Here is a 23,972-nt window from a genome sequence, read left to right on the forward strand (position 1 = left end):
CGCGCGCGGGATTTTCCCCCTGCTGGTGAAGATGGCCTGGCGCCCTTTTTGGGGCCGGCCCTCTGCCTGCACGCGCTGTTTCGTGAGCCGGTTCGTGGGTGCTAGAAAATGGGTTGCCACATAACCCCCCCCCCCCCCACCCAGAACCAGCGATACCTTCCCCAATGTCCACAGTCTGGATCGGCCTCTGTTTGGGCGGTCTGCCCCTGCGCCGCGGTGCCTGAGCCTGGACCGGCTGCGCCAAGTCCGCATGGGCCGGTTTGAGTCGGTCCACCGTGAAAACCTCCTCTCTCCCCCCAATATCCAGCACGAACATGGACCCGTTGTTCCTGATCACCTTAAACGGCCCCTCGTAGGGCCACTGTAGCGGTGCCCGGTGTCCGCCCTGTCATACAAAAAGAAACTTACAGTTCTGCAGGTCTTTGGGTACGCAGGTCGGGCTCTGTCCGTGCTGTGAAGTGGGTATGAGGGCCAGGTTACCGAGCCTCTCCCGTAGTCTGTCCAGGACTGCTGTGGGCTCTTCCTCTTGCCCCCTTGGGGCTGGTATGAACTCTCCTGGGACTTGCAGGGGTGCGCCGTACACCAACTCGGCCGACGATGTGTGCAGATCCTCCTTGGGCGCCATGCGGATTCCGAGCAGGACCCAGGGAAGCTCGTCCACCCAGTTAGGCCCTTCCAGGCGGGCCATGAGAGCCGACTTCAGATGACGATGGAAACACTCCACTAGTCCGTTCGACTGTGGGTGGTAGGCAGTTGTGTGGTGTAGCTGCGATCCTAAAAGGCTGGCCATAGCCGACCACAGGCTGGAGGTGAACTGGGCGCCCCTGTCGGAGGTAATGTGGGCCGGTACCCCGAAGCGGGCTACCCAGGTTGCGATCAGTGCTCGGGCACAGGATTCGGAGGTGGTGTCGGTGAGCAGGACTGCCTCTGGCCATCTGGTGAACCGGTCTATCATAGTTAGGAGGTACCGCGCTCCTCGTGACACTGGCAGGGGCCCCACGATATCCACATGGATGTGGTCGAACCTCCGGCGGGTGGGTTCGAACTGCTGCGGCGGAGCCTTGGTGTGCCGCTGCACCTTGACCGTTTGGCACTGCATGCACGTTTTGGCCCATTCACTGACCTGTTTACGCAGCCCATGCCACACGAACCTGTTGGCGACCAGCCAGACGGTTGTCCTGATGGAGGGGTGCGCTAAGTTGTGAATGGATTCGAAAACCCGCCGGCGCCAGGCTGCTGGGACGACAGGGCGGGGTTGGCCGGTAGCTACGTCACATAGTAGGGTCCTCTCACCTGGGCCTACGGGAAGGTCTTGGAGCTGCAAACCGGAGACTGCAGTCCTGTAACTGGGGATCTCAGCGTCTGCCTGCTGTGCCTCTGCCAGCGCTGCATAGTCCACCCCCTGGGACAGGGCCTGTATGGTAGGTCTGGATAGTGCGTCCGCCACAACGTTGTCCTTTCCTGAGACATGCCGGATGTCCATCGTGTGCTCAGAGATGTAGGACAGATGTCGCTGCTGGTGGGACGACCAGGGGTCGGACACCTTCGTGAACGCAAAGGTAAGCAGTTTGTGGTCTGTAAACGTGGTGAAGGGCCTACCTTCTAAGAAGTACCTGAAATGCCGGATTACCAGGTATAGTGCCAATAGCTCCCGGTCGAAAGCACTGTATTTGAGTTCGGGTGGTCGTAGGCGTTTGCTGAAGAACGCCAGGGGTTGCCAGCGGCCCTCGATGAATTGTTCCAGCACTCCACCGGCTGCTGTGTTGGATGCGTCCACCATGAGGGCAGTAGGAACGTCCGTTCTGGGGTGCACTAGCATCGTGGCATTTGCCAAGGCTTCTTTGGTTTTAACGAAAGCGGCTGCGGCCTCTTCGTCCCAGGTAATGTCCTTGTCCTTACCCGACATCAGAGTGAACAGGGGGCGCATGGTTTGGGCTGCTGAGGGGAGGAAACGGTGGTAGAAATTCACCATACCCACAAATTCCTGCGGGCCTTTGATTGTGTTGGGTCGGGGGAAGTGGCGGACCGCGTCTACCTTGGCAGGCAGAGGGGTTGCCCCGTCTTTAGTAATCCTGTGGCCCCGGAAGTCGATGGTGTCGAGTCCGAACTGGCATTTGGCCGGGTTGATTGTAAGGCCGAATTCACTCAGGCAGGAGTAGAGCTGGCAGAGGTGGGACAGATGCTCCTGCCGACTACTGCTGGCTATGAGGATGTCGTCCAAATAGATGAATGCAAAGTCCAGGTCGCGTCCCACCGCGTCCATTAGCTGCTGGAACATCTGTGCGGCATTCTTTAGACCAAACGGCATTCGGAGGAATTCGAAAAGTCCAAAAGGGGTGATGAGTGCTATTTTGGGGATGTCGTCTGGATGTACCGGGATTTGATGGTATCCCCGGACGAGGTCTACCTTGGAAAAGATCCTTGCGCCGTGTAGGTTTGCTGCAAAGTCCTGAATGTGCGGCACAGGGTAGCGGTCTGGCGTTGTAGCCTCGTTCAGTCTGCGGTAGTCACCGCATGGCCTTGGGCACCATGTGCAGGGGGGAGGCCCATGGGCTGTCGGACCATCGTATGATCCCCAATTCCTCCATCTTCTTGAACTCCTCCTTCGCCAGTCGGAGCTAGTCCGGGGGAAGCCTTCGAGCGCGGGCGTGGAGGGGTGGTCTCTGGGTCGGGATGTGGTGCTGTACTCCGTGTCTGGGCATGGCTGCCGTGAACTGCGGTGTCAGTACTGATGGGAAATCTGCCAGGACCCTGGTGAGTTCATCGTTGGACAGTGTGATGGAGTCCAGGTGTGGGGCTGGCAACTTTGCTTCACCCAGGGAGAACGTTTGAAAAGTCTTGGCGTGGACTAGTCGCTTCCCTTGCAGGTCAACCAGCAGGCTGTGGGTTCGCAGAAAATCCGCCCCCAGGAGTGGTTGGGCCACGGCGACCAGTGTGAAGTCCCACGTGAACTGGCTGGAGCTGAACTGTAGCCGCACCGTGCGGGTGCCATAGGTTTGTATTGTGCTGCCATTTGCAGCCCTCAGGGTGGGTCCGGGTTCTCTGCTGTGGGTGTCATAACTCATTGGAGGTAAAACGCTGATCTCCGCTCCGGTGTCGACCAAAAATCGGCGTCCTGACTGCTTGTCCCAGACGTACAGGAGGCTGTCCTGATGGCCAGCCGCCATAGCGATCGGCGGCGGCTGGGCCTTGGTGTTTCCCGGGAATTTACAGGGTGGTCTACAGCGGCGGGCTTCTGTGCCCCACCGCTGGTGGTAGAAGCACCATTGTTCGTTGGGCTCTGCTGCTGGGCCTGGTCTGGTCTGTCGTTGGGCACGCGGCTTGGTGATCTGTGTGACGGACGCCCCTCTCTCTTTCCTGGCATTCCACAGCACATCTGCTCAGGCCGCCACCTCGCGGGGGTTGCTGAAATCTGCATCGGACAGCAGCAGGCATATGTCCTCGGGCAGTTGCTCTAGGAATGCCTGCTCAAACATGAGGCAGGGTTTGTGTCCTTCAGCCAGGGCCAGCATCTCGTTCATTAATGCCAACGGCGGCCTGTCTCCCAAACCATCCAGGTGCATTAAGCGGTGTGCTCATTCGCGCCGTGAGAGTCCGAAAGTCCTTATGAGCAGGGCTTTGAATGCTGTGTATTTGCCGTCCTCCGGGGGCGACTGTATAAACTCCTCAACTTGTGCAGCTGTCTCCTGGTCGAGTGAGCTCAGCACGTAGTAGTAGCGAGTGGACTCCGAGGTTATCTGCCGAATGTGGAATTGAGCTTCTGCTTGTTCAAACCATAAATGGGGTCGCAGCGTCCAGAAGCTTGGCAGTTTTAACGAAACTGTGTGAACAGATGCAGCTTCGGTCATCTCTGGTCCAAATATCGTTTGGGCCGTCGGGGTCACCAATTGTAGTGGTGTGCTACACACAGCGCTAGAATAACCACACGGAGTTGGTGAGTTAGAGTTACGATGAAAGAGATTTATTCAAACTTGGCGGCCTGCTTTAAAGCCTTCCCGTTCCCACCCTCCCTGGGCGGGACTGCTGTGGGGAATGCATATTCCCGGACCCTTTCCACGCGGGATTTTCCCCCTGCTGGTGAAGATGGCCTGGCGCCCTTCTTGGGGTCGGCCCTCTGCCTGCGCGCGCGGTTGTGAGCCAGTTCGTGGGTGCTAGAAAATGGGTTGCCACAGTATGTAATTTTCGTGCAGATAATTTTAGCATGTAAAAAAGGCAGGGAAAAGCTAAAAAGCCAAATGAATTTTCTGACACCAACCAAATTGGAAAAGAAAACAGATTTCTGGAATTTGGCTCCAAAAATGCCAGTCTGGTAACCCTGTTGAGTCAGCTGCACCTTTCCTCATTCCCTGTCACGCCCACTGTTGAACTTGAATGCACACATGGTCATTACCCGCGTGTCATCCATGTCAGCGCGGAAAGAAGATCAACTCCTCGAGCTTGCAAATGACGGTGGGCTGAAAAGTATATTTGACGTAACATCTCTGCCGGCATTCTGGATCAAAGTCAAGGTTGAATATCCTGAGATAGCCATGAAAGCACTGAAAACGTTGCTTCCATTTCCAACATCATATCTCTGCGAAGCGGAATAGACTGGACATAAGAATCCCCCCTTCGAGTATCGCTGCCTTCCATCACCCCTCGATGGGATCGTCTTGTTGCAGGGGAACAAGCCCAGGGCTCCCACTGATTCAGCGATATTGGTGTGTTGCAATGATTTTATATGTTCATGCGAGGAAAATATGCACTGTGTGTTTAATATCCAAAACTTAAAATAACTTAAAATGTTATGATGCTATTGACTTAGAAGTGATTTATATTTGACTTATCACTATATTCATGCGAGGAAAATATGCACTGTGTGTTTAATATTAAATTCGTTAGATAAACCCTTTTAGAAACGAAATTGAGTTTATGAGCCACTTACGAGTGACTTATAGTTGATAGTTGACTTATCACCTATATTCCGGTCCTGATTAACCGCCCGCCCCCCCCCCCAACCCCGTTGGCCGGTCCACAAGAATATTGCCAATAGTAAACCGGTCTGCGGTGCAAAAAAGGGTTGGGGACCCCTGAATAAAGACACAGACTTGCAGTACCGCAAAGACTATTCGTTCATCCGGTCATTCAACATACCACAAGCTCTCTCTCTCTCCCTAATCAGGGGAAAAAGAAGTGTCCCCATTTCAAGGCGAGAGGGGAGACATAACAAACAACTTGCTGATTTATGATGTTAAAAGTCTGTTGCATGGCATTTTCCAAGCTCTGTGCCAAAGAGTCAGCCCCAGAAAGGCTCCACTCTCCGGACATTCAACCTCAGGCAGCTCGCCCACTGCTCCCGATATTCCGTGTTCTCCCGCAACGTTTCAGTCAAGGGCACCGGTCTAGAATCAGCATGTCTCCAGAGCCACAAAAATCTGGAACCCTGAAGGCGTGCTAGTCTTCCAGGCTGCGTCCTTGGGATATCAAAGATCAGCCGGTTGTGAGGCCCTGAGAGCGGGTCACCTCTCATTCTCCGTCGCTCCAAGGAGAAAAGGCCAAGTCCACTCAATGTGTTTTCATAAGGCATGCTCCCCAATCCAAGTAACATCCTTGTAAATCTCCTCTGCAGCCTTTCTATGGTTTCCACATCCTTCCTGTAGCAAGGCGACCAGAACCGAGCACAGTACTCCAAGTGGGGTCTGACCAGGGTCCTATATAGTCATAGTCATAGTCATACTAGCTGCACCATTACCCCTCGACTCTTAAACTCAAACCCACGATTGATGAAGGCCAATGCACTGTATGCCTTCTTAACCACAGAGTCAACCTGCGCAGCAGCTTTGAGTGTCCTATGGACACGGATGCCAGGATCTCTCTGATCCGCCACACTGCCAAGAGTCTTACTATTAATGCCATATTCTGCCATCATATTTGACCTACCAAAGTGAACCACCTCACATTTATCTGGGTTGATCTCCATCTCAGCCCAGTTTTGCATCCTATCAATGCCCCATTGTAACCTCTGACAGCCCTCCACACTATCCACAACACACCCGAGCTTTGTGTCATCAGCAAATTTACTCCACTTCCTCATCCATGTCATTTATAAAACTCACAAAGAGTTGGGATCCCAGAACAGATCCCTGAAACACACCACTGGTCACTGGCCTCCATGCAGAATGTGACCCGTCTACAACCACACTTTGCCTTCTGTGGGCAAGCCAGTTCTGGATCCACAAAGCAAGGACCCCTTGGATCCCATTACTTTCTCAATAAGCCTTGCATGGGGTACCTTATCAAATGCCTTGCTAAAATCTATATACACTACATCTACTGCTCTACCTTCATCAATGTGTTTAGTCACATCGTCAAAAAATTCAATCAGGCTTGTAAGGCATGACCTGCCCTTGATAAAGCCATGCTGACTATTCCTAATCATATTATGCCTCTCCAAATGTTCATAAATCCTGCCTCTCAGGATCTTCTCCATCAACTTACCAATCACTGAAGTAAGACTCACTGGCCTATAATTTTTTGGGAGATCCCTACTCCCTTTCTTGAATAAGGGAACAACATCTGCAACCCTCAAATCCTCGGGAACCTCTCCTGTCCTCATTGATGATGCAAAGATCATCGCCAGAGGCTCAGCAATCTCCTCCCTCGCCTCCAGAGCCACAAAAATCTGGAACCCTGAAGGCGTGCTAGTCTTCCAGGCTGCGTCCTTGGGATATCAAAGATCAGCCGGTTGTGAGGCCCTGAGAGCGGGTCACCTCTCATTCTCCGTCGCTCCAAGGAGAAAAGGCCAAGTCCACTCAATGTGTTTTCATAAGGCATGCTCCCCAATCCAAGTAACATCCTTGTAAATCTCCTCTGCAGCCTTTCTATGGTTTCCACATCCTTCCTGTAGCAAGGCGACCAGAACCGAGCACAGTACTCCAAGTGGGGTCTGACCAGGGTCCTATATAGTCATAGTCATAGTCATACTAGCTGCACCATTACCCCTCGACTCTTAAACTCAAACCCACGATTGATGAAGGCCAATGCACTGTATGCCTTCTTAACCACAGAGTCAACCTGCGCAGCAGCTTTGAGTGTCCTATGGACACGGATGCCAGGATCTCTCTGATCCGCCACACTGCCAACAGTCTTACTATTAATGCCATATTCTGCCATCATATTTGACCTACCAAAGTGAACCACCTCACATTTATCTGGGTTGATCTCCATCTCAGCCCAGTTTTGCATCCTATCAATGCCCCATTGTAACCTCTGACAGCCCTCCACACTATCCACAACACACCCGAGCTTTGTGTCATCAGCAAATTTACTCCACTTCCTCATCCATGTCATTTATAAAACTCACAAAGAGTTGGGATCCCAGAACAGATCCCTGAAACACACCACTGGTCACTGGCCTCCATGCAGAATGTGACCCGTCTACAACCACACTTTGCCTTCTGTGGGCAAGCCAGTTCTGGATCCACAAAGCAAGGACCCCTTGGATCCCATTACTTTCTCAATAAGCCTTGCATGGGGTACCTTATCAAATGCCTTGCTAAAATCTATATACACTACATCTACTGCTCTACCTTCATCAATGTGTTTAGTCACATCGTCAAAAAATTCAATCAGGCTTGTAAGGCATGACCTGCCCTTGATAAAGCCATGCTGACTATTCCTAATCATATTATGCCTCTCCAAATGTTCATAAATCCTGCCTCTCAGGATCTTCTCCATCAACTTACCAATCACTGAAGTAAGACTCACTGGCCTATAATTTTTTGGGAGATCCCTACTCCCTTTCTTGAATAAGGGAACAACATCTGCAACCCTCAAATCCTCGGGAACCTCTCCTGTCCTCATTGATGATGCAAAGATCATCGCCAGAGGCTCAGCAATCTCCTCCCTCGCCTCCCACATTAGCCTGGGGTACATCCCATCCGGTCCTGGCGACTTATCCAACTTGATGCTTTCCAAAAGCTCCAGCACATCCTCTTTCTTAATATCTACATTCTCAAACTTTTCAGTCCACTGCAAGTCATCCCTACAATCACCAAGATCCTTTTCCATAGTGAATACTAAAGTATTCATTAAGTACCTCCGCCTTTTCGTCCAGTTCCACACACACTTTTCCATTGTCACACTTGATTGGCCCTATTCTCTCACGTCTTATCCTCTTGCTCTTCACATACATGTAGAATGTCTTGGGGTTTTCCTTAATCCTGTCTGCCAAGGCCTTCTTATAGCCCCTTCTGGCTCTCCTAATTTCATTCTTAAGCTCCTTCCTGCTAGCTTTATAATCTTCTAGATTCATATCATTACCTAGTTTTTTAAACCTTTCGTAAGCTCTTCTTCTTGACTAGATTTACAACAGCCTTACAGTGATGTACAGGGCTGGACCCAGAATCAGCGCCTGACACCACCAGACACAAAGTTCCTGTGGTGTGTTGTGGACCACAGGGTCCAAATTATTTATATCAAAAACTGGTAAATGTTGCATTTGCCATTCCATGCATGTTGCACAACTATAAAAAGCAAATGACAATTTTAAAAAACTAATGATGGTGAAAATCTGAAATAGACAGAAAATGCTCTGTCAGGCAATTTCTGTGAAGAGTGAAAGAGAAACGGTTAACACGAATACTCTTCATCAGGATGGTGATTAAGAGACAACAAGTTAGTCTCAGTTACAGAGAAGTTGGGGGAGGACAACGGCAGAAGAAAGGGATGATCTGAAATAGATTGAAATGGCGTAGCCATTGAATGGATAGTTAAGCTCCTCTTTGTATTTGAGATGTGTTGCCGCTGTTGTGGAGCCTAGATCATGATGATTGATGTAGCCGACTGTGACTTGCTGACCAGGTCAGAATATACAAATGAGCGAAAAGGCAAGGGATCTGGGGAGGAACTGTCTGCATAAATAACCAGTCCTGATACAAAGAGCAAGCAAGGATCCCGGATTTGGTGAATGAAGTATTGAGTCCTGCAGGCCCAGATATAAAATGAGGTATTGTTCCTCAAGCCTACGTTGGGTCTTAGTGGTAACACTGCAAGAGACCACAGAAAGAGAGGTCAGAAGGGGAGTACAATAGTGAATTTCAATGGCAAGTAACCAGATGCCCAGGGCCACACCTGCAGACCAAGCACAGGTGCTCTTTTATGCAATCAGTCTTTAACAGTGCAGAAGAGGCTATTTTGTGAACACTAAATGCAGAACTCTTGACAGGGAGAAGTGCAAGTAAATCACTGTCCAGAAAGACCGAGTCCTTTTCTAGTGGGAAAGGAAGATATTAAAGGATAGGTGTTGAACCTCCCATGTTTGCATAGGAAAGAGCCACACTTTGGGGAGCAGAATGTGGAAAAGAAATACCCATGCCTCTGAAGGTTCTTCCTTCTTTCTGGAACAGGCTTTTTGCACTACTGGAGTGAATAAAGCCCTTGACCACATTTCATCTATTTCCTACATCTCTGCTTTCATCCCTTCTAATCCTGGACAAGCAATAATGGAGTTCCCCTGGTCCATACATTCCATTACACCAGCTTAACTTCTGTATTCAATGCATCATCTTTTGCAATTTTTGCCAGCTCAAAAAAGATTCCACCAGCAAACACAATACCTCTTCCCTTTCAGCATTTTGAAGGAACCCCTTCAATCTGACTCCAGAGTCTACTTTTTCATAGCACTTTCTACAGGAATGAGCAAAATGATGGTAAGAGAGATTAGGAATTAATACAGAAAATATTTAGAAGGAACATAATCTGGGTCTTTACTTGAATGGTTAATAATAGATCAATATTGGATCAATAAATCCACTGTTTGACTACTATGGTGTTATCAAGCCTAATAAGTTAGTAATATCTCTAAACACGTCACAATACGTAACATAATGTCATTAAACATGAATTATTTAAACAATTCTATCAATTAAATCAACTCCTGGTTTAAATTAATATGATTTTACAAATTGCACCTCCATTAAATAGGAACTTAACGTGCCCCATTTTATGATCATTAAAATACCAAAAAGATGAGAAAGGCGTGAAGGAGATAATAAGCTTTGTAGCAATATTCAAATCCATACTTCCATCAAGAATGTCTCTAAATTGGGACAATATCTCCTAGGATTATGAATCTGCTAAAGTATCAGCAATTACATTTTATGTAAAAACAGATGTAATTTTACTCTATTTTTTAGAGTCAAAGAGCAATGCAGCTTGGATACAGGATTTCCGGCTGAACAAGTCCATGCCGATGATCATACCAACCCAGCGAATCCAAATTTCCTGTCTTTAGTCCATATCCTTCTAAACCCTCTCCCTTCATGCACCTATCCAAGGATTCCCTATGACAGATTGACCAAAACTACACAATACTCCATCTGTGGCCTCACCAATGATGTATGACATGGATAGAGGAATGGCTGACAGGCAGGAGGCAGCTAGTGGGAATAAAAAGGGCCTTTTTTGGTTGGCTGTCAGTGACTAGTGGTGCTCCTCAAGTGTCAGTATTGGGACCGTTACTTTTCACGTTGTTTGTCAATGATTTGGATAATGGAATTGATGGCTTTGTGGCAAAGTTTGCGGATGATATGAAGATAGATGAAGGGGTAGGTAGTACTGAGGAAGCAATGCAATTGCAGCAGGACTTAGACAAATTGGAAGAATGACCAAAAAAATGGCAGATGGAGAACAGTGTTGGGAAATGTATGACAACGCATTTTGGTGAAGGGAACAATAGTGCAGACTATTATCTAAATGTGGAGAAAATTCAAACATCAGAGGAGCAGAGGGACTTAGGAGTCATCGTGCAAGACTTCCAGAAGGTTAATTTACAGGTTGAGTCTGCATTAAAGGCAGCAAATGCAACCTTGACATTTATTTTGAGGGGAATAGAATATAAAAGCAAGGAAATAATGCTGAGCCTTTAAAAGTGGTCCCCAACCACCGGGCCACAGACCGGTACTGGGCCGCAAAGCATGTGCTACCGGGCCACGAGGAAACAATACGGTTTGGTGATATGAGTCAGCTGCACCTTTCCTCATCCCCTGTCATGCCCACTGTTGAGCTTGAACGCACGCGAGGTCATCAGTTGGTCATTAACCTACAACTATTTGATGAGTAAAAACAAATGTCACTTGAGAGTTTCTTTGGAAGAGATGGTAGGGGATATAAAAGGCCAAACGATGATGATAACGCAGAGACAGCTGAGGCTGAGACTGCAAAAAAAAAGAAGGCTTCCTTCAATAGAAAATATGACGAATCGTACATAAAATATGGCTTTATTGCGACCGGTGACTTGCACGCTCCAAGCCCCCTGTGTGTGATATGTGGAGACAAGCTGTCCAATGAGGCTTCGGCACCTTGAGTCCAAGCACTGAAGTCAGGTGGCTATCAAGGGAAGACCCCTGGCCAGGGTTTTTGAGTTAAGAGAGCAGCTACAGAGATTTCTTTCAGGAAAAAAGTCACCACTGGCAGCACACTTCAGTGACGAGGAGTGGATAGCAAAACTTGCTGATCTGTGTGACATCTTCAACCTGCTCAATGAACTCGATTTGTCACTTCAGGGCAGAATGACAACAGTCTTCAAGTTGGCAGATAAAGTGTCTGCTTTCAAAGCCAAACTGGAACTGTGGGGACGGCGAGTGGACAGGGGCGTATTTAGAAACATAGAAAATAGGTGCAGGAGTCGGCCATTCAGCCCTTCGAGCCTGCATCATCATTCAGTATGATCATGGCTGATCATCCAACTCAGAACACTGTACCAGCCTCTTCTCCATACCCCCTGATCCCTTTAGCCACCAGGGCCATATCTAACTCCCTCTTAAATATAGCCAATGAACTGGCCTCAACTGGCAGAGAATTCCACAGATTCACCACTCTCTGTGTGAAGAAGTTTTTCCTAATCTCGGGCCTAAAAGGCTTCCCCTTTATCCTCAAACTGTGACCCCTCGTTCTGGACTTCTCCAAGATTGGGAACAATCTTCCTGCATCTAGCCTGTCCAATCCCTTTAGGATTTTATATGTTTCAATAAGATCCCCCCTCAATCTTCTAAATTCCAACGAGTATAAGCCTAGTCGATCTAGTCTTTCATCATATGAAAGTTCTGCCATCCCAGGAATCAATCTGGTGAACCTTTTTTGTACTCCCTCTATGGCAAGGATGTCTTTCCTCAGATTAGGGCACCAAAGCAGCATACAATACTCCAGGTGTGGTCTCACCAAGGCCTTGTACAACTGCAGTAGTACCTCCCTGCTCCTGTACTCAAATCCTCTTGCTATGAATGCCAGCATACCATTCGCCTTTTTCACCGCCTGCTGTACCTGCATGCCCACTTTCAATGACTGGTGTATAATGACACCCAGGTCTCGTTGCACCTCCCCTTTTCCTAATCGGCCACCATTCAGATAATAATCTGTTTTCCTGTTTTTGCCACCAAAGTGGATAACCTCACATTTATCCACATTAAATTGCATCTGCCATGAATTTGCCCACTCCCCTAACCTACCCAAGTCACCCTGCATTCTCCTCACAGCTAACACTGTCGCCCGGCTTCATGTCATCCGCAAACTTGGAGATGCTGCATTTTAATTCCCTCATCTAAGTCATTAATATATATTGTAAACAACTGGGGTCCCAGCACAGAGCCTTGCGGTACCCCACTAGTCACTGCCTGCCATTCTGAAAAGGTCCCGCTTATTCCCACTCTTTGCTTCCTGTCTGCCAACCAATTCTCTATCCACATCAATACCATACCCCCAATACCGTGTGCTTTAAGTTTGCAATTTGACATGTTTGCAACATTAGCTGGGGTTTTGGGAAAGACTGAGGCTGCACCGTCTTTCTCACAGCTGGTGTGTGATCACCTATCTTCGCTGTTGACAGAATTCGAGCGTTACTTCCCAACGACAAATGACCCAAGATGTGCAAAGGAATGGGTCCGTGACCCATTTGTGAATGTTCCCGGTGAATCATCCATGTCAGCACGGGAAGATCAACTCCTCGAGCTTGCAAATGATGGTGGGCTGAAAAATATCTTTGACATAACATCTCTGCCGTCATTCTGGATCAAAGTCAAGGCTGAGTATCCAGAGATAGCCACAAAAGCACTGATAATGTTGCTTCCATTTCAAAATCATATCTCTGTGAAGCGGGGTTTTCTGCAATGGCTGCAACTGAAACACTCAGGACTATCGGCTGGTGTTTATCTAGGGGAAACCCCGTCCGCCAGCCAAACTGTGTCTCATGGTTGCATAGTTGCTGTGTAATTCCACTTGGTACAAACTCACACATCATATATCAGACAGTACACAATGTACGATTTACAGATTACACTTTGTAAATCTTACTGGAACTATGTAATTAATAGAGATACAATATAAAAGGGAAAGTAAAAGGCGTCAAACTTATCAGAGTTCAACCACTTTGTGCACAATTGTTGGAGCTCAATTAACGGGGTCCGTTTTCAACCATGCGATCCCCTCCGACCCCCTCGACTCGCCGCTCGGGACCAACCACGGTGGTCGACCAGAGCACGTCCAGCACGTCCTTCCTCTTCGGGTCTCCTCTCGAAAGCCCCCCAAACCACACGGTTCCCAGCCATATGAGACAGAATAACACCCACAAAAAGAATAACATGGACACTTATTATCGATAATATAACCCAAACAAACAGGGAGAGAGAGAACTCCTTATATCGCAGTTATTATTACAGAAAAGCCATTTTATTAGCCTTAGCAGTAACATAAAAGAAGAAACTCCTCACCCTCTACCCTCCACCAAATAAAGTCATGTCCTCATGACATTGAAGGAGTTCACCAACCCTCCTTGCAAAACACAAAACCCAAACCAGGTGCATAAAGGAGTGACATTACTTCCCAGGGCAGTAGAGATCACACCCTGTTCTTCCGGCGCTACATAGGTCAACCTCTGTGGGGGGTTCCTACTTCTCTGAGACCTCCGTACCTCCTCTGGCGACCCTTCCAGCTCAGCCACCATCGGAGACACCCCGGGTCTACCTGTCGAACCCTCGCCCGCTCCCTCACTGGGACCCCTCGTCAACTTGGAGCCCTCTGTCTCAGGTTCTGGTTCCACCCTCTCTCCCTCCAAGGCCAGCTGTATCCCAGGCTGCCCCCCAACACCCTCCCTCCTCTCACCTTACTCAGTGGAGGAAGGGTCAGGAGCCTCGTCTTCCGGTACTGGGGAATTAATGAATAGAAGCAGGTACCGCACATCCAAATCATCGTCTTCCAAATCAGTATCCCTTTCCAGGGCTGGCCCCATCTCTTTCACAATGGGCTCTTCTCTCACCCCGCCCCCTTGCAGAGTCCTCGTACTAGGCGTAAGCTCCAATTCGGGCTCTTGGTCTACCTGCACCTCTTGACCCAGGGGCAACAGTAACTCCAATGGAGTACCTTGACAGGCCCCTTCCCCTCCTCTGGTCTCACCTGGTAAACAGGTAGATTTGGCATCTGGCTCTCTAGCACATAGGGGGTGGCCACCCAGCGATCCACCAACTTGTGCTTACCAGGTAGTCCTAAATTCCGGATAAGGACCCGGTCTCCCAGCATAAGTTGGGCGAACTGCACTTTCTGATCATACCTCCTCTTATTCCTCTGATTCTATTTGGTGGCCGCCGCCTCAGCCAACTCGTACGCCCTTTTCAACTCTCTCTTCATATTGGACACATACTTCAGACAGGGCTTCAAAGGTAACTCACCTGTTTCAGTCCCAAAACAAAGATCAATGGGCAACCTGGCTTCCCGCCCGAACATCGGATAATAAGGCGAGTACCCCTTAGCGTCATTGCGGGTACAATTGTAACAGTGAACCAAATGCCTGATGTGCTGACCCCACTTACTCTTCTGACTGATCTCCAGAGTCCCGAGCATGTCCAACAGGCTCCAGTTAAACCTCTCGGGCTGAGGATCACCCTGCGAGTGATAGGGCATGGTCCTGGATTTCTCGACCCCAAGCATATCCAGTAATTCATAGATAAGCCTGCTCTCAAGGTCCCGTCCCTGATGTGAGGGGATCCAGGAGTGCCCCTATTAACTGTTTGAAGAGAGACAGAGAGAGTCATTTATCATTGATGGTTTGTTTTGAAAAGAGAGAGAGATGAAGATTGATGGTTGGACCGTCACGGGAGGTAACTCTGGAGTTTTACTTTGGAGATAAAAACTGAGCAGCTCAAAGGTTGCTATGGTGACCAACAGGATTGAAGTTACTTCCAAGGACTTGTTGCCTGCTCGCATTCCTTTACAGACAAAGGAAGGAGGGACTCTTTGAACGATAGGTGATGCTCAGCCTGGTGAGATAAATAGGAGGTCAGATGGTACAGACCTCAGACACATGATCTGAACACTGAATGAGCATTGTTGTGCCTGCAGAGAAAGTGGGTTTTGGAGGATTGATCAGGTGGATTGATCCAAGTGCTCTGCCAGTGAAAATTCAAAGGCAAGACCAGTGGGGAGTTGTTCATGTGTCCGACCTGGCTTGGGTAGACAGCTCAACCACACCGAAGTACGGTCCCCTTTGTTGTTAAAGTCACAGTCGGTGACTTGTGAAGGATTTCGGAGGACGACGTGAAAATCAACGGCAACAGCTCATCTGAAGACTCAACTCACTCTCTCTCTCTCTCCATCGCTATTCAACTAAATACCACGAACTGAATTGAACTGAACTTTACTCAACATCGTAAGACTGTATCTTTTATCCCTAGACTTAAAGAAGCTTGGTTTTTCATACATATATTTCCACACTTACTGATTTACTTACTTATATATATGTTTGTATATAATCCTTGATAACCTGTTCGATTTATCTTCATTTAGTTTACTGTATTGTGTAATTATTAATAAATATTATTAGTTATTAGCAATACTAGACTCCAAAGTGGTTTCTATTTCTGCTGGTTTCTTTATTCCCGTCATGGCATACATGACACTGATCACTATGTATTCATTTGGGGAGGCCATAATAAACAAAATACCTCTCCCATAACACCTTCACCACTGTAGTCGCTTTCTGGTCCTTAGTGGGAAACGCCCAAGCATACCTTAATAATTTCTCCTTTGGTTGGAATTAGTCCTTACTCTTAATAATTTCTCCTTTGGCTCCTCCCACTTCCTCCAAACTAAAGGTGTAGCTATGGGCACCCGTATGCCTGCCTTTTTGTTGGGTTTGTGGAACAATCTATGTTCCATGACTATTCTGGAATCTGTCCCCCACTTTTCCTTCACTACATCGACGACTGCATTGGCGCTGCTTCCTGCACGCATGCAGAACTCGTTGACTTTATTAACTTTGCCTCCAACTTTCACCCTGCCCTCAAGTTTACCTGGTCCATTTCCGACACCTCCCTCCCCTTTCTAGATCTTTCTGTCTCTGTCTCTGGAGACAGCTTATCCACTGATGTCTACTATAAGCCTACTGACTCTCACAGCTATCTGGACTATTCCTCTTCTCACCCTGTCTCTTGCAAAAATGCCATCCCCTTCTCGCAATTCCTCCGTCTTCGCCGCATCTGCTCTCGGGATGAGGCTTTTCATTCTAGGACGAGGGAGATGTCCTTTTTTAAAGAAAGGGGCTTCCCTTCCTCCACTATCAACTCTGCTCTTAAACGCATCTCCCCCATTTCACATACATCTGCTCTCACTCCATCCTCCCGCCACCCCACTAGGAATAGGGTTCCCCTGGTCCTCACCTACCACCCCACCAGCCTTCGGGTCCAACATATTATTCTCCGTAACTTCCACCAACTCCAACGGGATCCCACCACTAAGCACATCTTTCCCTCCCCCCCTCTCTCTGCATTCCGCAGGGATCGCTCCCTACACAACTCCCTTGTCTATTCGTCCCCCCATCCCTCCCCACTGATCTCCCTCCTGGGCACTTATCTGTGTAAGCGGAACAAGTGCTACACATGCCCTTACACTTCCTCCCTTACCACCATTCAGGGCCCCAAACAGTCCTTCCAGGTGAGGCAACACTTCACCTGTGAGTCGATTGGGGTGATATACTGCGTCTGGTGCTCCCAATGTGGCCTTTTATATATTGGCGAGACCTGACGCAGACTGGGAGACCGCTTTGCTGAACACCTACGCTCTGTCTGCCAGAGAAAGCAGGATCTCCCAGTGGCCACACATTTTAATTGCACATCCCATTCCCATTCTGACATGTCTATCCACGGCCTCCTCTACTGTAAAGATGAAGCCACACTCAGGGTGGAGGAACAACACCTTATATTCCGTCTGGGTAGCCTCCAACCTGATGGCATGAACATCGACTTCTCTAACTTCTGCTAAGGCCCCACCTCCCCCTCGTACCCCATCTGTTACTCATTTTTATGCACACATTCTTTCTCTCACTCTCCTTTTTCTCCCTCTGTCCCTCTGAATATACCTCTTGCCCATCCTCTGGGTCCCCCCCCACCCCGCCTCCTTGTCTTTCTTCCCGGACCTCCTGTCCCATGATCCTCTCGTATCCCCTTTTGCCTATCACCAGTCCAGCTCTTGGCTCTATCCCTCCCCCTCCTGTCTTCTCCTATCATTTTGGATCTCCCCCTCCCCCTCCAACTTTCAAATCCCTTACTCACTCTTCCTTCAGTTAGTCCTGACGAAGGGTCTCGGCCTGAAACGTCAACTGCACCTCTTCCTACAGATGCTGCTTGGCCTGCTGCGTTCACCAGCAACTTTGATGTGTGTTGCTATTGTAGTAATCTGTGATGACTAAGACATTAGCGGTGTTGCTGGTGTCTGGCTCAATAGACAGGAAATCCATACACACCAGGTCCATGGGTCCCGCAGTCTGCAAGTGGGACAAAGGAACCACCTGCGCAGGCAGGGTCTTCCTCCGGATGCAGCGACTGCATTTCTTACAGCATTCTTCAACCTTCCCCCACAACTGGGGCCAGTAAAACCGGTCCTTGAGTAATCCATAGGTCTTTTCCACCCCCAAATGCACAGAATCATCATGTAGTGTCTTCCAATACTTTTCAGGCAGTACCAGATGCCAACGCCGGGGGGCAGTCTGGGGCCAACGTGACCCGGTATAAGATTTGGTTCTTCAGCTTCAACCGAGGCCTCTCCTTCAATAGTAAGGGCACTAAGGCGTGTTTCGCCTTCTCCGCCTGAGCCATATCCCCCTTTTTAGCCGTGTACCAGGTAGTGCCAATGCCCAGGTCATCCCTCTGAGCCGCCCCCACTTCCTGGAGGTTCAACTCCAGCAACTGCCTGTTCCTCAGAGCAGTCAAATTACAGTACACAGTGGGTAGCATGTCATTGTCAACCCCCAATTGATCCACTGCCCAATCCGGCCCCATCGGGTCTCATGCTTTAGCGTCACTTGTAAATTGATACATGGCCTTCACTCCCGGGACAGGGACACTCTCCCACTCCTCGTCCGTGCCGGATCCGTCATGCGCCCGATGAGATAAAGCATCTACATTGATGTTCTGGCTCCCTGGCCGGTACTTCAGGCTGAACTCATAGGCAGACAAGGCTGCCAACCACTGATGCCCAGTAGCGTCCAGTTTTGCCGAGGTCAGAATATAAGTGAGAGGATTGTTGTCCGTCCTCACCTCAAACTTGGCCCCGTATAGATAGTCACTCAACTTGTCCCCCACTGCCCATTTCAATGCCAGAAACTCCAACTTGTGAGTGGGATAGTTTCTCTCAGAAGGCGACAAACTTTGGCTGACAAACGCCATCGGTCTCAATCCATTGCCCTGCTCCTGGTACAGGACAGCCCCCAGACTCTCTCGGCTGGCATCAGTATGGAGCACATACGGCTTCCGGGGGTCATCAAAAGCCAACACCGGGGCCTGTGTCAGCGCCCCTTTCAGCAATTGGAATACCTCCTCACATTGAGCATCCCACCTCGATTCAAAAGGCTCCAACGGGTTCAAGTATCCTCCTGCCTCTTGCCCTTGGTCTCCCTTCTTTTTCTTCCCCACAGGGGAATAGCCACACAAAAGCTGGTTCAATTGGGTGACTCATTTTAGCGTATCCTTTCACGAATCACCAGTAATACCCACAAATCCCAAAAACGAGCGCAAGGCGCTTACAGTCTGGGGTCTCGGCCAGGTGGTCCCTGCGTCTATCTTAGCCGGATCAGTAGCCACTCCATCTCACGAGATTATGTGTCTGACATAGCCGACAGATGTCTTGCAGAACTGGCATTTGTCCAGGGAAAGTTTCAACCCTTCCTCCTTCAGCCGGATTAACACCTTCAGTAGCTGGAAAGTATACTGGTCGGGGACAGTGCACTGGTTCAGGGTCCTGTAGTTCACGCACATGCGTACCTTCCCATTTTTCTTCCTAGCCACTACTATGAGGGACGCATGAGGGCTCCGGGACTCCGCGATAGTCCCCACATCCTTCAACTGCCACAAGTGCTGCCGCACATCTTCCACGTCAGCCGGGGCCAGCAGCCGCGACCTCTCTCTAAACGGGGTGTCATTAGTCACCTGGATAGTGTGACGAGTGCTCTTGGAACAACCCACATTAAACACGCCCTGAGAAAAGACATCCCCTAGCTTCAACATCTTCTCCACCAGCCTTCTCTTACACTCCGGCGGCACAGGGGAGTCCTCAAAATTAAAGGCCTCCTCGGTCAGCCACCCCCTGTTCTCCAATAGTTTCCCTCCAGTGGGCTTCACAGGGGCGCTAGACATCACCGTCATGGGGAACAAGTGCGCGAGGGGCATCCCGCGCTTAAAGGTAATCTCCCTCTCCGTTGTGTTCCTTACAATCACCCCCATCCGGCGTGCCTGTACAACCAAGGGCCTCTGCAATTCAGGTCTCACCAGTACCCCAGCCAGTGACCAGGACTCCCCTTCAAGGTCTCCCAGGGCGTCTACTAACAGGGTCTTGCCTGCCGGTACTCCAGGGAATCTGGGGGTCCATCACTAGTGCCACCTCCCCTAGCCGTATCACTTTAGGCCTCGCCTGAGTAATACTCGTTTGAATTCAGGATCCAGCCCCCTGTGGCCACCCTCTTCCCCGAACGCCGCTCGAAACACTGGGGGTACCAAGAGGGTCTCCAGAAATTCTCCCCTACCTTCTCCTTACAGGCTCCCAGGAGCTGTTGCACAAGAGGGGAGTTAGTCCCCACCAGAAGGGCAGTGCCACCTGTTTCCACCGGATCTGGACAAATCAACACTAACGTCTCCAGGGCTTCCGACACTCCCGCATCACCCTCCGAGAATTCCAATCTCACTGACAGGTACCCATCATACGGGTAATCACCATCACTTATACCCCAAATCTCCAAGGCATTAAACGGGGTTACTGGCTTTAGATATTTAGATATATAGATATTTGTTGTAGAACGACTGGTACAATAAGGTGATCCGCGACCCGGTGTCAAGGATGGCCCTTGCAAAGATTCCCTCTATCCGTAGGGACATGCTGGAGTGGGGTCCCACTAATCCGTCCAGAATAAGGGCTTGGGCTTGCGGGGGTCCCATGGCAGATTTCGGGGAACATGTTCCTCCAGAGAATCCAGTCCATTCTCTCAATGAGTCTCTCCTAAGTTTCCCGACATCTCCCCCTTCTTAGTCACCCGGGGGCTTGCCCTCCGCAGGGCGTCTTGTCTTTCACAATCCCTCCAAAAGTGTCCCTCTTCCCCACAGCTGTAGCACACATCCTGCCGCTCACATTCCCACTGGAAATGCCCCTCTTTCCCACAGCTATAGCACACGCTATCCGCCACCACAACAGGGACAGAGTTCCCCTTGTCCTCACCTACCACCCCACCAGCCTCCGGATCCAGCACATTATCCTCCGCAACTTCCGCCACCTTCAACAGGACCCCACCACTAAGCACATCTTTCCTCTCCACCCCTCTCCGCTTTCCGCAGGGATCAGTCCCTCCGTGACTCCCTGGTCCACACGTCCCTCCCCACGGACTTATCCCTGTAAGCGCAAGTGCTACACCTGTCCCCACACCTCCTCTCTTGCCACGATTCAGGGCCCCAAACAGTCCTTCCAAGTGAGGCAACACTTCACTTGTAAGTCTGTTGGGGTCATCTATTGCATCCAGTGCTCCCGGTGCGGCCTCCTCTACATTGGTGAAACCTGACGCAGATTGGGGGACCGCTTCGTCGAGCACCTCCGCTCCATCCGCCACAACGGACAGGATCTCTCAGTAGCCACCCACTTCAACTCTGCTTCCCACTCCCATTCAGATAAGTCCATACATGGCCTCCTCTACTGCCATGATGAGGTTAAACTTAGGTGGAGGAACAACACCTCATATACCATCTAGGTGGTCTCCAGCCCCTTGGTATAAACATAGAATTCTCCAACTTCTGGTAATTCCCTCCCCCTCCTTTCCTCTATCCCTATGTCACTCTGCCCCCTCCCCCAGCTGCCTATCACCTCCCTCATGGTTCTGCCTCCTTCTACTACCCATTGTGTTTTCCCCTATTCCTTCTTCACCTTTCCTGCCTATCACCTCCCTGCTTCCCCTCCCTCACCCCTCTATCTTTCCCCTTACTGGTCTTTCACCTGGACCTACCAGCCTTCTCCTTCCCACCCTCCCCCCACCTTCTTTATAGGGCCTCTGCCCCTTCCCCCTAAGTCCTGACAAAGGGTTCCGGCCTGAAACGTCGACCGATCTTTTCCATGGATGCTGCCCAACCTGCTGAGTCCCTCCAGTGTGTTGTGAGTGTTGCTTTGACCCCAGCATCTGCAGATTATTATGTGTTTATGACCCGCCGCCCCTCTCCTCCTGGGACGCTCGCCACTCCCAGCCCTCTGTGCGGCCCGCCCCCTGAAGGGGGTGCTCTCCCTGTCAATCCACTCATGTGAAGGGTCCCTACCCACCTGGGACCCCTTGGGTGGCTTGGTTCTCAACCCTACCACCACCTCCTGTACTGCTGCGAATCATCCCTGGTGGCCAGAGTCCCCTCTCTGGCCCAATGTGCTCTCATTCTCCCGCACCTCTCTAATCAGCTGACCGAACGATGGGGGTGGGGGCTCCTTTTAGAGGACTGCCGGAGATCCAAGCCACCTTGTCCTCCCCCAGGGAACCCCAAGGTATCTGATTCATCCTCAACCTCGCCACCTCGTCCGTCTTCACTATCCCTTGGCACCGCAACCCATTAAGCATTCTCTCCAGCTGAAAAATGTATTCTGAGAGCTTTTCCCCTCTTCCCTCCCTTCTCGCCAGGGAGGTAATGGCAGCTGCCAACTCAGAGATATCTCACCTCTAGCTGTGGGACAGGGCCTGATTAGTCCTTCCCACTCTGACCTCTCTTCCTTCATTACCCCGAGAACTTGTTCCCTCGCAAATTCCTTCAACCCTCCACCACTGGCTGCTGGCACCTCCCCTGGTGTCTCATCGAACTCTTCCTCCAGTGCCCCCTCACATTCGTCCTCCGGGAGGGTGTGGTGGCCCCATGGCCCCGCCTCCCCCAGGACACTGACTGTCACTGGCAGTTCCAACTTCATGAGGTCAGCATTCGTACAAACCAACACCCAGTTGGATTCCACTACTTCACCACACCTTCTAGCTATCAGTTCTACCTTGCAATAGTTTTAATCAGACTCAACAAAGTGCGAAAATCCACCCCACTTAACACACACGCATGATTAATCGGTACGTCCTTGGACTCACACCAGCTTACAATCTTATCTCGATCCATCTCCGCACTACTTATCGTGGAGGAAGGGAAGCCCCTTTCTTTAAAAAAGGAGGACATCTCCCTCGTCCTAGAATGAAAAGCCTCATCCTGAGAGCAGATGCGGCGGAGACGGAGGAATTGCGAGAAGGGGATGACGTTTTTGCAAGAGACAGGGTGAGAAGAGGAATAGTCCAGATAGCTGTGAGAGTCAGTAGGCTTATAGTAGACATCAGTGGATAAGCTGTCTCCAGAGACAGAAAGAAAGGGGCTTCCCTTCCTCCACTATCAACTCTGCTCTTAAACGCATCTCCCCCATTTCACATACATCTGCTCTCACTCCATCCTCCCGCCACCCCACTAGGAATAGGGTTCCCCTGGTCCTCACCTACCACCCCACCAGCCTCCGGGTCCAACATATTATTCTCCGTAACTTCCGCCACCTCCAACGGGATCCCACCACTAAGCACATCTTTCCCTCCCCCCCCTCTGGTTTCCACAGGGATCGCTCCCTACGTGACTCCCTTGTCCATTGGTCCCCCCATCCCTCCCCACTGATCTCCCTCCTGGCACTTATCCATGTAAGCGGAACAAGTGCTACACATGCCCTTACACTTCCTCCCTTACCACCATTCAGGGCCCCAAACAGTCCTTCCAGGTGAGGCAACACTTCACCTGTGAGTCGGCTGGGGTGATATACTGTGTCCGGTGCTCCCAATGTGGCCTTTTATATATTGGCGAGACCCGACGCAGACTGGGAGACCGCTTTGCTGAACACCTACGCTCTGTCCGCCAGAGAAAGCAGGATCTCCCAGTGGCCACACATTTTAATTCCACATCCCATTCCCATTCTGACATGTCTATCCACGGCCTCCTCTACTGTAAAGATGAAGCCACACTCAGGTTGGAGGAACAACACCTTATATTCCGTCTGGGTAGCCTCCAACCTGATGGCATGAACATTGACTTCTCTAACTTCCGCTAATGCCCCACCTCCCCCTCGTACCCCATTTGTTATTTATTTTTATACACACATTCTTTCTCTCACTCTCCTTTTTCTCCCTCTGTCCCTCTGAATATACCTCTTGCCCATCCTGTGGGTTCCTCCCCCCCCCCTTGTCTTTCTTCCCGGACCTCTTGTCCCATGATCCTCTCGTATCCCTTTTGCCAATCACCTGTCCAGCTCTTGGCTCCATCCCTCCCCCTCCTGTCTTCTCCTATCATTTTGGATCTCCCCCTCCCCCTCCAACTTTCAAATTTCTTACTCATTCTTCCTTCAGTTAGTCCTGACGAAGGGTCTCAGCCTGAAACGTCGACTGCACCTCTTCCTAGAGATGCTGCCTGGCCTGCTGTGTTCACCAGCAACTT

The sequence above is a fragment of the Mobula birostris genome, chromosome 7 (assembly GCF_030028105.1).
Source record: "Mobula birostris isolate sMobBir1 chromosome 7, sMobBir1.hap1, whole genome shotgun sequence".
Taxonomy (NCBI): domain Eukaryota; kingdom Metazoa; phylum Chordata; class Chondrichthyes; order Myliobatiformes; family Myliobatidae; genus Mobula; species Mobula birostris.